The 18,813-nt window shown below is 38.0% G+C and overlaps 1 protein-coding gene across 3 annotated transcripts in view; it reads left to right on the top strand.

Moving 5' to 3' along the window:
* Window positions 1-18,813, top strand: part of LOC105471104 (mannosidase alpha class 2A member 1) — a 175,574-nt gene that overhangs the window by 46,211 nt on the left and 110,550 nt on the right. The window lies entirely within an intron of this gene.

Here is an 18,813-nt window from a genome sequence, read left to right as displayed (position 1 = left end):
TCTGGCTTTGAGTGTTTGACTCTAACTTTACTTCTGTGCTTTTTGTATTGTTGTCCATAAGTCCAAGTATTTTCCTCCTTTTTATTTATCTGCAAGCAACAACAGCTGTATCCACACCTGGAATTTGTCCCAAAACATGGTGTAACTTGCCTTGAATCCCTTTCTTTTCTAACCAAATACTTTCAGTTTCCTGGCTGTGGGTATTAGTTATTACTGGCTGACCAGCATCCACTTCACCTAATTTCCTTTTGGGAAGTGGTCTCTCACCCAAATAGTTCAGCTCCTCCTCCTTGTTGTCCTAGCCCAGACAAGTCAGCTGTGACCTGAGCTCAGTTAATCAGCATGTTATTTCCCAGGGCTTTGAATCTTTAGAGAGTGAAGTGAGGGCTGACAGATGGAGGGAGGGAAGCAGAAACAGAAGAATGTTTACTGGTCATTCCTCACAGCACCTTGTATTTGCAAGACTCTTCCTGTTATAAGATCCCTGTGTTCTCTCATTTTCCTTCAGCCCTTAGTTAAGCCTGCACTTTTATCCTGTCTTCAGTTCTCTGTGTTCAAGACAGTATCCACAGTCAGTTTGTATTGCTTGCAAACCAGAAAGCTAGCTGATAGGAACTTAGGATGCCTCCTTAGTTCCTCTGTTGGAGAATTACATCCTGCAAGATTATATGAGATGCAGGGATCAGCAGTTGGGGAAGGTGCCCTGGTTATAAATAGGACAGGGTGTGAGAAGAGAGGAGCTTGGGCTATGAGAAGATTGAAAAAGGAGTGCCCCATCTATGAAGGGTTTTCTGTTTCTTTGGTGTAGCTGCTGAGCCTGGGGCTGGCTTTCTCCATCTAGCTTTGTTTTTGTGTGGCCTGTAAGCCAGGTAGGAGATGTGTGTCCAAAGGTGCTGCTTCACAGAGTCCAGCCACCTCAGAAGGAAACTGGGTCTGCTGCCTGCTGCTTGTGGTCAGGTGGGGCCAGCCTTGCTTGGCTGTCGCGCAGCATGGCTTCATTAAGGAGACTGCCTCTGCAGCAGTCTAAGTGCATGGGCAGAGAGACTTCTGCAGAGGGGGGCTCACACAAGTGCCATGAGGGTGAAGAGTCTGTGATTAGTATCTGTACCAAGGTTCAGCTTTGCCTCAGCCCTTGGCCCTTCAGATTAGGAGCTGTTGACAGAATCTCTCAGAATCTTCTTATTTATGCTGGGATTCCATGCTGATTTTTCATGCAGGGCAGTTGCAGGTCAATACTTGAATTATTTCAGTTTTACTTGTACCATATCTGTCAGAAATCTTGCCAATTTTATGGCCTGCGGATGGCCTCTTTCTCCTGACTCTACCTGGATGCAAGTTTTTGCCCTTTCTTTTTTTTTTATTCTGTTGGTTATTTTTCTTAGGTTGAGCCATATAAAATTGCCAATATTTGACTACTTTTGATATACAAAAATGGCAATTTCATGAATCAGTCCAATATTAAAGATAAAAGATGGTAAGATATTGGAGGGGACTGCAGATTAGAATCTAGTGCTCAATCTTTATCTCACTCAGACTCCTTCTGAGAACAGCTTTTTTGGCATTGGAAAATATTCTGGAATATAGGCTTGATCCTGAATGGTATCATTTTGCTTGAAGGAAAATATATATATAATATATATATATATTATAGCCAGATTAGAGAAGATGAGTTCTGTTTCTGGTCAAGATTTGCTAAAGTTCTCTCTCTTCTAGCTCTAATAATTCACTTTTATTCACTTACTACATTTATTTGTAGAACTATAGTAATAGTATCTCCCCCACCCCCAACACTTACTTGAACAAAACATTCTTAGTGTTAGTTGCTTAAATGTATATTTTCGGAGGAAAACTTAATAGATGTTTAGGTTTGCTCCTGTTATTTAAAATTCTGAGCTTGTACTAAGTGGCATTACTAGTAGATTTTTTTTGTGTGACTTCTGGTGTAATGCTTATGCGGTGGCTTGTTTTTCTCTTTTTGAAGATGAGCTATGGATTAAATATCTGTACCTAAATTTGCAAGCTAGCTATTGCAGAACAGAACCTGTTAATTCCAGCAGAGTTCCACGTAAGCTTTCATTGTCCCTAAAGAATACCAATTGATTGTGGGAACTTAACAGAAACATAACTCAAACGATCCTCATAATCTATTCTAGCAGTGACTTGTTTGATTCTTATCCCCTCCCCCTAGCAGCATTATTATTCAACTCTATAAGCTTTTAAAAGTGAAAATCTAGTTAACTGAAGAGAGATCTATGTAAACAACTTCTACATTTTCTGTTTTTTGTGTGATCTGAAATAATTTAGTCAGTTATAATCATGGTACCTACTGGTGATACATATCCAGTGGATTTAAAAGAAGCTGCCTTCCATTAAATAATCAGTGTATTATCTTCTACGCTTGTTTTATTTTGAAAATGACTGGTGTAGTAATTTTTTAAAACTTTTTAGCCTTCACATTTGAATATTTTTGGCTAAATGCAGTTAAATACTGCATGATGTTTATAATACATCAAAATGTGAACCCTTATTGAGAGTCAAGCAGCTGAAACATTAGCCTTGGCATTTCCTTTGACTAGCATACAGCATGTTACATATTCATTGTTCCTCTCTGGGCTCTGAGATATTGAAACAGCTTTTATATTGCATCTGTTCTTGCTATTGAGACCAGTGTTGAGTGGAGAAACCCACCGAGTTGTTAGAATCTAAGAACAGGTTGTATATTCACCAAAGTCTTGACCAGTTTCTCTTTGTGGATCTTTTAGTGTTAAAAAGGGCTCCAAATGTTTGCTAGGAGGAAGATAACCATCAGTTAGTATATATTTTTTATCTTCACCAATTTGGTGGGTTTCATTGCCTTGGCAAGAATGCAGACTCTTTATTTATGTAATCTTTGTACTATCTTCTTACCTTTTTTCCCCTAGGTTCATATTTAAGTGAACCTTCCACCGTCTTCTCAACTATCTCTGCTTGCTTCTTGAAATCAGAAGAATATTTGATGTTACATTCTTAAATAAGAATCCAAACTTAACTAACGTGCATCCTGGGTTTTCTGAGAAATTGGACTATTAATGTTCTTATTGAGACTAATTCATTATATGTTTTATGCAGGTTGGATTTTTTGGTATTTAACTGAAGGTTGCTGTAAAATTTATAGAGCAATGGGAAGTTACAGTGTGTCTTGTGATATTCAAAGTCATTTGCAGATTTGGATTGAGTTTAGAATCTAAAGATATTTAGCATTTCATCAAAGCACTGAAAGCAATGCATCAGGGTCTAAAATAACTTTAGTTCTAATAGTCAAAGTAGTGGTTTACGTTTATTTTAGAAAGTATATGCTCTATCCCTACCTCTTCCATTCCAGGTCATCTTGAGTAAGGCGGTTATCCTTCCACCTCTCATTCCCTTCAACCACTGGCATCTGTTTATGTCATGGAGACCTGTAAAAGCCATGAGGGATTTCTCAGGTGCTCCATCCATCCCTTGGATACTTTCTCAAGCCTCAGAGAGTATGTTTTTGCAGCATTGACATCGACCACTCCATTCTCCTCGAAATTCTTTCCTCTTTTGGCTTTGAAGTGACCTTGAGCTATTTCACTTTCGGGTCTATTCTAACACTGCTGACCGTTCCTTTTTCATTACCTCTCTGATTTCCTCTTCTGCTTACTTCCGAAATGTTCCTCTTCTCACCTGTTGGGGAACACTGCTTGGTTTTCTTCATTTTGCACGCTCTTCCACACTGTTGTTTTAATTACCAGGCATTTGGACTACTTCCAGATCTAAAGATCCAGCCTGGACTTCTTTCTTGTTCTCTAGTTAGTGGCAATAGTAAGAGATAACACTCGAGTGCTTACTGTGTAAGGCACTCGAGGCACATTTTAAGCACTCCTGTATTTATTTCAGCCAATCCTCTAGCATTCTCTTGAGTTAAGGTTCTTTATCATCTTCGTTCTCTTGTTGAGGGATCTGAGGCAGGAGTGTTAAGGAAAGTGTCCAAGGTCACCCAGCTAGTAAGTGTGGAAATAGGACCCAAGCCAGGCAGTCTTGCCCCAGAAACAGTGGGCAAATAGTCTCTACCTCTGTGGTGCTCTGCCTTTCCACCTCCCTTTTCCTGTGACATCCAGTCAGTCCCTAAGCTCTGTGACTTCTACCTCTTCAGTGTCTCCTGACTCTGACCCTTGCTTTTCATCTCCATTGCTCGTCTCATACTATTGTGAAAACCTCCAGATTGTCTTTCCATTTCCAGCTGTGCCACTTCTAAGTATCTGCCATTTCATCAACAGAATTAGTTTTCTAATATGTGAGTCCCACCATGTTTGCTTTAAAATGCTTTATGGTGCTTCAGTCTCAAAAGGAACAGGCCAGTCTCCTTTGCCGGACACATACTGACTTTTTCTGTCTGATTCTTCCCAACTTGCTCATCCTTATCTCCAATCACTTCCTGCCTCACACTCTACTCTTACGCATTCTGAGCCACGGGTATCCTCAGACACATGCTGTTTCGTGCTTCTTAGGAATTTGCCTGTGTTCAGCTTGGATTTTTGTTTTTTTCCTTTTGTGCACTGGATAATTTCAGTCTTACTCATTTTTAACACTCAGCTGAAATATTACCTCATCTCTGAAGACTTCCCTTATTTACTTCTACCATTCATTCAGCAAATATTTATTGTGCTATGCTTCAGAAATGTAGGAGATAAGCAAGAATGACCTAGTCCCAGCCCTCAGAAAAGAGCAGGGAAGACATGTAATTAAACACAGTATGACAATAAAGGGTTTTCTTCTATAGAGGCAAGAAGAGGGTCTTGGAAGGCTTCCTGAAGCAAATGAGATTCAAGCTTAAACCTGAATGATGACTAGAACTAGCCAGTCAAGAAGTGGGTGTCAGAGGGCAGAGAAGGAATTTCAGGTTGTGAGAAGAGAATGGTGAGTATGGGCCAGGGATTAACAAGGGCATGTTCAAACACCTGGAAGACATTTATTAGACAGCAGCAGTTGGGGAGGGTGAGCGGCGAGGGTGTGTGTGTAGAAGCTGGGTAAATCATGGCCATCAGGGAGATACATATCAAAACTTCTAGAAGATACTGTTTCCAACCCTTCTAGAATGGCTAAAATAAAAAAGATGACAACGTCAAAAGTTGGCAAGAATGTGTAGCAACAGAAACTCTCATATATTGCGGGTAGGAATGTAAAATGGGGGCGACTTTCTGAAAAGCCTCCGAAGAGTTTTCCAAACTTAAAATATATACCATGTGATCTGGGGGCTCCACTCCTAGGAATTTACCCAAGAGAAGTGAAAACAAGTTCACATAAAGACTTGTACAGACATTTTCATACAGGCTTTTTCCTAGTAACTTCAAACTGCAAACACTTTAAATGTCCTTCAGCAAGGTGATGGATTAAAAAATTGTTGTATATTCCTACAATAGAATACCTAGCAGTAAAAAATGATAAATTACTGAAATGCACAGTAATATGGATGAGTCTCACAAATGTTAAGCAGAAGTGAGACAGAAGAGTAAATATTGTTTGATTTCCATTTTATGAATTCTGAGAGGAGACTCAACTGATCTATTGTGATAGAAATAGAATGTCAGAATGTTTTTTGGGGGCAAGGTGAGTGGTGAGTGTGGATTGGAACGGGGCATGAGGGAACTCTCTGAATTGGTGGAAGTAGTCTGTATATTATTTTGGGTAGTGATTACAGTTGTCAGAATTCATGAGGCTGAAAATATGTGTATTGTATATTGTTATATCTCAAAAATATTTTAGAAAATGTAATACATTATAAACATACAATATAATAAATACAATAATATAATACAGTACAATACAATAAACATAATGATATATGTCTCTCTTGATATGGAAAGATGTTCATGGTATAATGTTAAGTAAATTAACTTGGTTAAAAACTCTGGCTACCATAACCCTTTGTGCATATATATCAAGGTAGTGAGTTTCTAAATTTTATTCTTTAACCTCTTTCACATTTTTCAACCTATTTTGAATGAGTATTTTATGAATGAAGTATTGTTTACTATACAGTGAAAGATTTAAAATACATCCCCTGCTTATTAAAACTTTGCAGATTATTGAACCATATGAGAAATTTATTTTTATTTCTATTAAATTAATTAATTAATTTTAGAGACAGGGTCTTTGTCACTCAGGCTGGAGTGCAGTGGTGCTATCATAGCTCACTGCAACCTCAAACTCCTGGACTCAAGTGATACTCTACCTCAGCCTCCTGAGTAGCTAGGACCTACAGGTGCATGCCACCATGCTGGGCTAATTTTTATATTTTTGTAGAGATGGGTTTTACTATATTACCCAGGCTGGTCCTCAAACCCCTGGCCTGAGGTGATCCTCCTGCATTGGTCTCCCAAAGCATAGGGATTATAGATGTGAGCCACTACATCTGGCCCCAAGACATGTTTTTAAAGAAATTTTCATGCCTATTTTTAAGCTACAGTTCTGTTACTTTTTTTTTGGAGACAGAGCTTTACTCTGTTGCCTAGGATGGAATGCAGTGTTGCATTCTTGGCTCACTGCCACCTCTGCCTCCCAGGTTCAAGCAATTCTCGGGCCTCAGCCTCCTGAGTAGCTTGGGATTACAGGCATGTGCCGCCACACCCAGCTAATTTTTGTATTTTTCGTGGAGATGAGGTTTTGCCATGTTGGCCAGGCTGGTCTTGAACTCCTGACCTCAAGTGATCTGACAGCCTCAGCTTCCCAAAGTGCTGAGATTACAGATGTGAACCACCGCATCTGGCCTCAGTTTTGTTAGTTTTCAGTGCTTAGGAAACACAGGTTATAACATTTATACTTGAGAAAAAAATTTGGTTTAATTTACTTTTTAATATATGTCCCAATATATACAAAGGATACACAATGAAAAGTACGGTACTCAGCCACTCCTGTCTCCTTGTCATTTTGCTCTTTTCACAGGAGGTAACTACTATGACCAGGCTCGTATTTATTTTGTAGATGTATGGGAAAACATATGCACATGTACATAAAGGCATAGGCATATATATTATACAATGATACCATGCCATGTACATTGTGCTGTGTTTTTTTTTTTTTTTGAGTGGGTCTATTTTTTAAATTATAAATAAGCATAACATAAAATTTACTATTTTAACAATTTTTAAGTGTACAGTTCAGTAGCATTACAACATTTACACCATTGTGCAGCTATTACCACCATCCATCTCTAGAACTTTATCATCACCCCAAATGCAAACTTTGTACCTGTTGAACAGTAATTCCCGTTCTTCTTGCTCCTCGCAACCACTGTTCTGTTTTTTGTCTCTACAAGTTTGACTACTCTATTAGGTACCTTAGATACGTAGAGTCATATATTTGTCCTTTTGTGTCTGCCTTACTTCATTTAGCATAGTATCTTCAAGGCTCATTCATGTTGTAGCATGTATCAGAATTTCTTTCCTTTTTAAGGCTACATGATACTCCCCTGTATGTATTGAAAGTAGTGACAAAAACCACAATTACTTTTGCACCAACCTAATACATACCACAGCTTATTTATCCATTCATCCTTTGATGGATATTTGGGTGGTTTCTACCTTTTGGCCACTGTGAATAATGCTGCTGTGAATATGGGTGTGCAGATACTTGTCCAGGTCCCTTCTTTCCATCCCCAGAACTGGAACTGCTGGATCATATAGTAATTCTATGTTTAATTTTTTTTTTAATCACTGTCATTTTAGGTATTTTTTTTTTGGCAGAGTAAAACATTTAAACATTTTACATCGACATAAATACAAGCATGATAAGCATTGACATGAAAATGGCAGTAATTCTGTACATGTGCTGCTTGTATTTTTGTTATTATATTTTTATATCATGCTTTTTTGTAAAATACTCTAAACATTTATGAATTTCACTAGTTTTCTGTGATACCATTTTTAATGGCTGAATAATGCTCCGTCACTGTATGGATGAGTTGACTTGACTAATCTCTTACTTTTGGAGATCTAGGTAATTTCTTAACTTTTATCTTTGAAAACATCTGTTTGTATTCATGATCTCTATAATCTAATTTTATACAAAGATAATGCAGAGCTCGGGGGAGAGGGTTGGTACAACAGTTTCATTTGATTAACAAGGTAATCAACATTTAGCTGTATGATTTTGTCGTCTTCGTTGCCTAAAACGTTATTCTGTAGGGCTTTCCCCAAATTGTTTTAGAACAAACAAGTGGACATACCTTTTCTGTAGGGTATACTGCCTGGGAATAATGTGGAATTGCACCAAGGAATCAAAGGGCAGTATAAGGACATGTGTAATATAAGATTCGTGCATAATTTTTTCATTACCATGCTGTTTTCTATACTACTGTACCATTTTACATCCCATCAGCAATGCACAGATTTCCAATTTCCTCACATCCTTATCAACACTTATTTGCTGTTTTATTATTTTACATAATAGGCATCCCTAATGGGCGTCGTACCAGTGCTTTTTAAACATACATCTTGGAGAATCTTTTAGTAAAGTCTGTTACATGAATGGGACTAGTTGTTTAACTACTCCCAATTTTATTTCTGGCCTCTTGCTAATGTATTTAGTGTATCTTTTGTCATTAGTGTATATAATGCTCTTATTTTAAAATACAGTATTTTCTGATTCATTTTCAGTAAGCATGGATAAAAGTACATATGCATTTTACAGGTTGATAGTAATTGCCAGCAATATGTGAGACTACTTATGTCTACATCCTTAACATCACAGTATGTTACACAACTTTTCGATCTTTCTAATCTGATAGGTGAAAAGTGGCATCTTAATGAAGTTTTAACTTGCATTTCCTTATGAGTGAGATTAAATTTCTTGTCATTTTTATGAGTCAGTTATTTCTGAAATATCTGCATTGTATCTTTTGCCCATTTTTTTTCTTTTTTGCATTATTGGTACCCATTTATTACAATTTTATACTAATAGGAACAATCAGTGTCAAATGATGAACAAAACAAATATGATTCCTGCGCTCATGGTACTTACAGTCTGTTGGAATAGAAAGATAGTAAACATACAAATATGCAATTAAATTTTCTTGTAAATGTTACGGAAGAAAAGTTAGATTTTCTGAAAGATAACAGTTTAGGTTGAATTTGGGTGGGATGTGGTGGCCAGTAACAGCTCTTAAGGAACCTGTAAGAACCAATGAGGCAAATAATTGAAGGGAAAACATTCCAGGCGGATGGACAGCATGGACAGCTAGCTGAAAGAAGGGGATGTGGCTGGATTGCAATGAGGAAGAAACGATGAGAGATGACTAATTTGCCCTCTGTTCCTCATATACTAAATCTGTATCAATACGTATCAACAGTGTTCAAAAATATACAGTGAGTTTCCCCTATCATTATATGAGGGACTTTAAAACAAATCTTTTTCCCTGCATACTAGATATTCTCCATGAAAGGAATATGAATCAGAGAATCTGATTAGCAGAATATCTTTAGGGTATAAATTGATTCATTGGGAGCTTCTATGTTTTTGAATTTTCCATTTAAAAATTTTTTTAAATTTAAGAATGAAATACTGTATGTCATCTTGTATTATTTCCTGTTTCTCCAGATGTGTGATTAGAAATTCAACTGGTTTTCTTATGTGAAATTAATTTGTGATTCTTTGAAGCTTGCTAAATGATGCATTGTTTGCTACAAAGTTGTCTGTAACAATTTCCCCGTTAGGGAGAAAAACTCTTTGAGTGTGTCCTTCTGTGTGTGACCAAATTCCAAATGTCTGATGATTCTACATAGGGGAAAAAGTGACACTCAGAGAAAATAATTTGCAGCTTGTTGTGCCTTGCAGTAAATTCTACATTTTAGGTAAAATGAGGAGCGACAGATACGCTCAGCTTAGTTTTGATCAGTAATTTTCTTAAGCTTTCTATACCAAATTTCTCATCATTGAAATAGAAACATTGTGGTATTTTAATGTCTTTTACCATTAGTTACAAGTCAACTTATTGTAAAAAGTGAAACATAAGTATTGTTAATTTTGAAAATTAGTTCCTGGTTTCTTAGTTTCTGGATTTGTTAGATAAATATATTCTTTTGTTTCCCTTAGTAACCCAATATCCTTTCACTTTGGCCTTTAGATTTCATGTTTATTAGGAAATATCATGAAGTGTACATGTAAAATAGACAGAGTGTCTTGGTAGAAACTAAGCAATAGACCCTATGGTGTGGGCACAATCTTTTTTATTTTTTTATTTTTTTTTGTTTTGTATTCCCCTGCCTGTCAGATAAATAGTTCAGTTGATACCTGTTGAACACTGTGAATGGAAATACTTGGAAGTGCCTGTATTCATTCTAAGTAAATTTTTCTATAGAACAGGTATTTTTCATTACTTTTTAAAAATTGTTAGTCGTGAATGTACAGCTACAATCCGTCTTCATTTTATTTTTATTATCACTAACAACAGTGGCATTGAGTATGGTACTTTTTTAGGTTAACATAGCTTTTCTGTTACTGCTTGTAAATATATATATATAAATATTTATATATATATGTATATATGCAGTTGCAAGATTTAATATAGTGAAATAGAGTGAAAACAGAGCTCCCATACAAAGGGAGGGGACCCAAAGAGGGAAGCCGTTGCCGGCTGGAATGCCTGGGTTTATATCTGGATCATTGTCTCTCCAGCTGTGTTCTCAGGCAATAGATGATTGGCTATTTCTTTACCTCCTGTTTTTGCCTAATTAGCATTTTAGTGAGCTCTCTTTGCTATGCGATTGGTTGGGTGTGAGCTAAGTTGCAAGCCCCGTGTTTAAAGGTGGAAGCGGTCACCTTCCCAGCTAGGCTTAGGGATTCTTAGTCGGCCTAGGAAATCCAGCTAGTCCAGCTCTCAGTTTTTCCCTCTCAACAGGGAAACCCAAGTGCTGTTGGGGAGGTTGGCTGATGACTGCTCTAACTGCTTCCTGCTGAATTGGGGCATAGTAGGGGTCGTACAGTTGAGATTTCCTCAGGAGGGGTGCCTTCGATGTCATTAACATCGGAGCAAGGGCTACCAGGCTGGTCCAGGGGTCCGTGGTGGATCTTAGTCATGGACTGCATCTGGGGCTCCATTTGAAGAACGATTCGTGGTTTTACAGCTTTGATTCTGGAAGAGACAAACTTAACAAGGAGGTTAGAGATACAGGGATAGAAATGTATGGCCTGCAGTGCAGGAGATTATATCTTTGGCACACTTCACAGGTCCTGACTATTAAGTGCTTGATAGTTTTGAAAAGGCCTGGTCCAGTAAATAATAATTTGGCCATCTGATGGGTACTATCAATGCCTAAGTGAAAGGTTTGGTGAGGGGTTTTAAGTAATTTCCATTGGTTAGCTGCAGGCAAAAGTATTTTTCCTTCTTCGGTGGCTAGCCATCCTGAGGGGAAGAAACTGTGTCCTCGTGAGGTTCCCCATTCTATTTCTCCTGCTGAGTACTGGGGCTTGGTTTTCTGGAGGGGATTACCCCATACTAGGGGTCCTTCTATAAGCATTTCTAACGGAGGGTCCTGCCTTGTGGCTCTTTTGACTTCAATATCCACTTGGCAGTTCCCTTCTGTTTCCATTTCCTTTCCTTTCTGATGACCCCAGCAGTGTAAGACTGTCACCTCTTTAGGTTTCTGTACAGCCAATAATAATCTCCTAATGGCTTCTTGATGTTTGATAGGTGTTCCCTCAGAAGTTAGTAATTCCCTTTCTCTCCATATTGCTGTATGGGCATGGAGGACTAGGTAAGCATACTTAGAGTCTGTATATATATTTACCGTTTTTCCTTCTCCTAATTCTAGTGCCTGAGTGAGGGCTGTTAGTTCTGCCAGCTGAGCACTAGTTCCTGGAGTGAGGGGATTACTTTCAAGTATTCCGTTATCACTGACCACTGCATACCCTGCTTTTTGAAGTCCTTTTTCTACAAAGTAACTTCCATCAGTATACAAATTGAGGTTGGGATCAGTCAAGGGAACCTCTAAAAGGTCCCCTCGAGCGGCATAGGTTTGAGCAATTACTTGTTGACAGTTATGTTCTATCTTCATTGTCTGAAAGAAGTGTGGCTGGGTTAAGAGTTGCACAAGTGCGCAGTCGCAGCACTGTCCCTTTAAGTAATAGAGCCTGATATTTAAGTAAACGGTTGTCTGACAGCCACAAGTCTCCTTTAGCAGTGAGTATACTGTTCACATCATGAGATGTGCACACAGTAAGATCTCTTCCCTGTATTATTTTAACTGCTTCAGTTACTAAGACCACTACTGCTGCTACTACCTGTAAACGGAGAGACCAACCCTTTGCACTACATTAATTTCCTTACTCAGGTATGCCACGGGTTGCAAGCTCGTCCCTCGGACCTGTGTAAGGACTCCTAGAGCTATTCCTGTTTTTTCTCTGACATGTAAAGAAAAGTCTTCCTTCATCGGCAAGCTTTACACTGGAACTTGGGTTAGGGCCTTCTTTAGGGCCTGGAAAGCCGCTTCTGTTTCAGGTGTCCATCTTCTAAATGGGTATTGGCTTTCTCAGTTTCCTTAATTAGTGTATATAATGGTCTGGCTATTTTGCCACACCTGGGAATCCATATTCGGCAGAAACCTGTTATGCCAAGGAACCCTCTTAGTTGCTTTAGGGTTTTGGGATGAGTATGAGCCAGTATAGGCTGGATACATTCCTCACTGAGGGCCCTGGTGCCTTTGGATAATTTTAGCCCTAAGTATTTAACCTGCTGTGAGCAGAGCTGAGCCTTTGGTTTGGAAACCTTGTAGCCACAGGTAGCGAGGAAATTTAAGAGCACTTGGGTGGCTTGATGGCACAAGGTTTCTGAACAGGCGGCTAAAAGTAAATCATCCATGTACCGAAGAGTGTCCAGGTATGAGAGTTGGCTCAAGTCTTGGCCTAATGCCTGGTCAAATAATGGGGGCTATCCCTGAACCCTTGGGGTAAAACAGTCCAGGTGAGTTGAGACATGGTTTGAAGGATCTTCAAAGGCAAACAATAATTGAGAGTCAGGATGTACAGGGATGCAGAAAAAGGCATCCTTAAGGTCCAGGACTGTAAGCCACTCTGCTTTCTCTGGTATTTGGGAAAGCAGAGTATAAGGGTTAGGTATAGTTGGGTATAGAGGAACAACAGCCTCATTGATAATCCTGAGATCTTGCACTAACCTCCACTGTCCGTTGGGTTTCTGTCCTCCTAAAATTGGAGTATTGCAGGGGCTATCGCATGGTTCTACTAGGCCTTGGGCTTTTAGGTCCTTAATCTTTTGGAGTCCTTGTTGGACCTCGGGTCTGAGGGGGTACTGCCTTTGGTAGGGAAAGGAGGCGAAATTCTTTAGTTTAACTTGAACAGGATGGGCATTCTTTGCTCAACCATATTGTCCTTCTGTTGCCCAGACTTCAGGATTAATTCCTTCCTCAAGCAGGGGACAACAAACGGGTATTCCTTCTCCTATGTTCAGGTGTATAATGGCCCCTGCTTTTGCTAGAATGTCTCTCCTTAACAAGGGAATGAGGCTTTCAGGCATAGTTAAAAAAGAAGCATGTGAAAAGAGTAAAGCTCCCCAGTCACAACTTAGTGGCTGGGAGAAGTATCTAGTGACTGGCTGTCCTAGGACCCCTTGGATAGTGACAGATCTGGAGGACAGTTGTCTGGGACAGGAGAGTAAGACTGAGAAGGCCGCGCCAGTGTCCAGGAAACAGTTAACCTCCTGGCCCTCAATGGTCAAGTATACCCAGGCCTCTGTGAGAGTGATGGCATGGGCTGGCGCTTGCCCTGGGCACCCTCAGTCCTGCTGCTGGATCATCTGGTTAGTGGATTCTGACTCAGAGGACCTTGATGCCCTGGGGCAGTGGGCCTTCCAGTGATTCCCTTGACATAAGGGGCATGGATGAGGGGGCGGCTTGCTTCTACTTGGACAGTCTTTTTTAAAGTGTCCTTATAGACCGCACTGGAAGCAAGCCCTATTAGGCATTCAATTTTTCCAGCTTTTCCCTTTTCCAGAGACTCCAAAAGTCCGCTTGTCTGAGGGCCATGACTAAAGTGGTGGTCTTTTTTAAAAATCCTGTTTGTCCCGTTCCGCCTGCTTCTCCTGATCTCTAATATAAAAAACTGAGGTTGCCAAGTTCAGTAGGGTTTCTAAGTTTTGCTCTGGGCCTAAGAGCTTGTAAATATTTTAAAAAGTATTTCCAGACATATTGTTTCTGTTAAGACTTCTAGTCCTAGGTTTTGTAGTTATCACTAAATGATGATAGTTATTGCTGTGCTTCTCAATAATTAGGTCGACAATTTTCTTTGTTTTTTGGGGACTATTTCTTGTTTTTCTTTCACTCATCAGATGCTTCCTTAAGTGCTTATCATATGTGTTCTAGAATTCAGGGCAAATTTGTGTCCTTCTGATGTTTTTGGGTTTTGTTGTTGTTGTTAATGGCAAGTGTTTTTGCTTAACACAGGAAATATTTTATATCAGACCAAACCTTCCTGCCTGTAAGAATCTTCTGGTTTATTACCTGTTTTTCTGTTCTTGTGGATGGGTTAGAGGGTAATACCCTAGGAAAAACAGGCAGTTTAATGAAATAGGAATACTCACTAAACTGATTATTCTATCAGGTATCATGCTATTACAGTATGGTTCATATTAAAATAATGTCATCTCTTTTCTTCCATGGGGTGGGTGTTTTGTTCTATCTTATAAAATAAACTATACTAGAAAAACTAAAACCTGTGTACTTTCTGGCCTGCTATTGTGATGTCATTTATGTATGATATGATATATTTGTCTATTTTTGACCTACTCATGCAATTTTTCTGAAAAACCTGTATGACCATAGTATTTTAAAATATGAATCCCTTGGCTTCCATGACATAGTATCTTGGCATTTTCTTATGAGCTGCTTTTAAGTCACTCTGATTGAGTCTTAAAAAGAAAAAATATAACTCATTCTTACTCCACTAAATCAATGGCTGTTTTATTTTATTTTTATATTTTTAATTGATGCAAATATTTGTACATATTTATGGGGCATATGTGATATTTTGTTACATGCATGAAGTGTGTAATGATCAAGTCAGGGTTGGGGTATCCATCACTTTGACTATTTATCATTTCTAAGTGTTGGGAACATTTCCAGTCCTCTTTTAGCTGTTTTGAAATATACAATACATTGTTGTTAACTATAGTCACCCTACTCTGCTGTTGAACATTATAACTTACTCCTTTTATCTAACTACATATTTGTACCCATTAACCAACCTCTCTTAACCCCTCTTCCCAATCCTTACCCTAAGTCACATACTCTTCCCAGCCTCTGGTATCTGTCCTTTTACTCTCCACTTCTGTGAGATCACCTTTTTTTTTTTTTTTTTTTTTTTAGCTCTCAAATATGAGTGAGAACATAGGATATTTGTCTTTCTGTGCCTGGCTTATTTTGCTTAATAGAATGACCTTCAGTTTCATTCATGTTGCTACAAATGATATGATTTCATACTTTTTCATGACTAAATAGTATTCCGTTGCATATATATACACCACATTTTCTTTTTCCATTCATCTAAATCAACACTTAGGTTGATTCCATATCTTTGCTGTTGTGAATAGTGCTGCAATAAACATGAGAGTCCAAGTATCCCTTTGGTATACTGATTTTTTTCCTTGGTATACTTGATTTTTTCCCAGAAGTGGGATGGCTGGATCATATAGGTTGTCCTATTTTTAGTTTTTTTTTTTTTTTTTAATAAATCTTGAATGCCTATTTTAATAATGTAAATTTTTAAGAAAATCTATTTTTCAACTTCCTATTCTGACTCACTGATGTGTTTATTTCTAAGTCACAGTTATGGTAGCTTTTTAATGGCTTTTACCAACTGGAAGGACAGATTGCTCTGTATTCCTCTTTTCTAAAATGTTTCAGGCTAAATTCAGATTTATTCTTTTTGCCCTTACTTTAAGATTTCTTATCTCCATTTCTCTTATATTTTCCTTCAGCTTGATCTTTGACTTTCCTTTTGCTTGTTTTCTGTTAACTTCCCATCATTCCCTATTTTCTCTATTATTAATAGTTCTTTGAAACTTAACTTTTTAATTGGCCCCTTTTCTTAAACTTGCTCTTCTTTATCACTTAACTCCTTTTGAATGTCACACTGTCATAAAAAGCCCTGTCCAAATTTATATTCATTACTACAAAGTGACTTCCTTTCTCAACTCAATTGCACTATATGTGTATTAATACTACCACTCCGTTAGACACCTGGAATTAAAACTCTAAGTCATATTTGCATTAATCTTATCGTCTATCTTCAATCATTTTCTAATTACTGTTGATACTTTTTCATGTAATGTCTCCGCTGTCTTCCTCCTCCTCCATATTTCATAATTACCACTACCATATTCTAGATCATATCATCTCATACCTAGATAATTGAAACTTCATTCTGACTGACCTTTCGGTTTTATTTTGCAAATATCTGTGAGCTTTTTCTAATACAAAAACTGTAGGTAAATACTAATATTAGACTGATGGCCTTATTAATTAATTCCTCATTTATGTAACAAATATTTGAATGACCATTATCTGCCAAGCAAGCTTCTGAGTGCCGGACATGCAAACGTGAACAAAACACATTCTGGTCCATGTTCTCTTGGAGCTTACGTTCTAATAGTGGGTAGATGTCCGGAGGGAAAGAATAGAGATCTGACAATGAACAAGGTAATTCTGGTTTCTGATAAAGACTGTGATGGATAGAATGGGAGGTATAGTGGGAGTGTTAGTTTAGCTTGGGTGCACATGAAGACGTCTCTGAGCTGAGCTATGAGGGCAGTTGAGACCAGCCAGACTGGGAAAGATAGGGGAGAAGAAAGTAGATAAATGCTGGAAAACATTTTAATAAGTGAGAAGTTTTTCATGCCTCCTCAAAATTAATAGACACAATAGTCTTTAACCTTTATGTACAGATAAGAATTCAATTTTTGGTTAAAGTAGCATCTCAGGCATCATGGGGGAAGATATGGATTATTAACAAATGGAGCTGGGAAAATTAGTTACTGTATATAATGTAATTCTTGGCTGGTTGACTTTCTTGAAGACCATTGATGCCTGTGGGACAGGAATTATGTTGTCTATTAAAACTGATATAGATGAAAAAAGAAAAGTTCTATCATTGAAGAAATTTTTTCCACTTAATTTTTAGTTTTCTTAATCTGTAGTTTTTTTTCTCTATTCAAGATCAGCAAAGAATTTGTTTTTGATTTATATCTGAACTTATATCTGAAATTTTCCAAAAGATCTATTTATTGAGATATTGAAATAATGAAGTCAAGTTTCCATATATGATAATTAGATACTAAATCTCATACTGTCCTGACATCTCAGGCTGCCAAGCATAAGACATAAGGGGCAGGTTTGGTCCATAGCCTCTAGACTGTGGCTAAATCAGGCAATCACCAGAAAGATAAGAAAAAGAACTAATTGTATGCATAGGTCTACTGACAGTAAAGATGGGACCAGTAGCCTTGAATTTAGTTGTGTTCTTAAAGAAGTGTGGATTTTAGAAATTTCCAGCTTCTTCATTGTAGGTTCTTGATTTGGGCCTTTGAGAATCTGAAGTTTGATTGGATATTGGGTTTCTTTAGACATTCTAGTAAGTTATCATATTCTGCATGTGAAATTATATTAGTTGGTGATCCCCATGGCAACATAAATTTATTTCTTTAATGTTTGCAGGGAATTTATTGTTTGATTTTTTTTTTTTTTTTAGAAATTATGTCCATTATCCACTCTGTTACTGGTTATATGATCATGCATATGTTTGAATTATATGTTGTGTTAATGTTGTGGCTTCTATCATATGCTTTGTAGGAAAATAGTTATTCATCCTCTGTGCCTCTGGTCTGCTTCAACTAAATTTGACTTGAGAGTTGGCTGTTAGCTGTAGGCATCCAGTGATGTATGTCCTTTTTAAAGCTGCTTTGCTTGTTTCTGAAATTTTACCCCATTTCCCAAACCATCTTGTTGCAGGCTGGCAAGTCTGTGGCACTTAAGATAGATACTTGCTCAATTTTTTTTTCTTTCCTTTTCCTTTCCCTTTCCCTTTCCCTTTCCCTTTCCCTTCCTTTCCTTTCCTTTTTTTTTTTTTTTTTTTTTTTTTTGACACAGTGTCTTGCTGTATCTTCCAGGCTGGAGTGCAGTGGCATAATCATAGCTCACTGCAGCCTCAAACTCACAGGCTCAAGCAATCCTCCCACCTCAGCCTTCCAAGTAGCTGAGACTACAGGCATGTACCACCACACCTGGCTAACTTTTTAATTTTATTTTGTAAATATGGGATCTCCCTATGTTGCCCAGGCTGGTCTAGAATTCCTGACCTCAAGCAGTCCTCCTGTCCTGGCTTCCTAGAGTGCTTGAACTATAGGACTGAGCCACTGTGCGAGACCTTGCTTAAATTCTTGACTTTTATGCTTCCTTGGGCACTATTTCAAATTTTTAATAGCTTATGATTTTTTTTTTCTTCTCAGGGGAAAGTATCTTCTCAAAACAGTTTTATTAGGACTAGGGATCTTGTTACCTGGTATGGTATTATGGCAAAGGAATACCCAGTAGACAAATAATGATGCTGTTAGAACCTTTCACTCAATAATGAAAAATAAACTATATAGCCTATATTTCACCTGAATCTGGAGCAAAGTGCTTTATGATGTTATCTGTATTCCCAGAGTCATGTGGTATTTACTAGCTTTACCCTTGTTATTTTTTTAGGATAGTTTGAATGATTAACTTATCAGTGTCAGAAGGACTAAAGTAAATATTGATTTTTTGA

Source organism: Macaca nemestrina, chromosome 6 (genome assembly GCF_043159975.1).
Source record: "Macaca nemestrina isolate mMacNem1 chromosome 6, mMacNem.hap1, whole genome shotgun sequence".
NCBI lineage: Eukaryota > Metazoa > Chordata > Mammalia > Primates > Cercopithecidae > Macaca > Macaca nemestrina.
The sequence above is the reverse complement of the archived record's forward strand: the minus strand, read 5'-3'. Positions and strand labels throughout refer to the sequence as shown.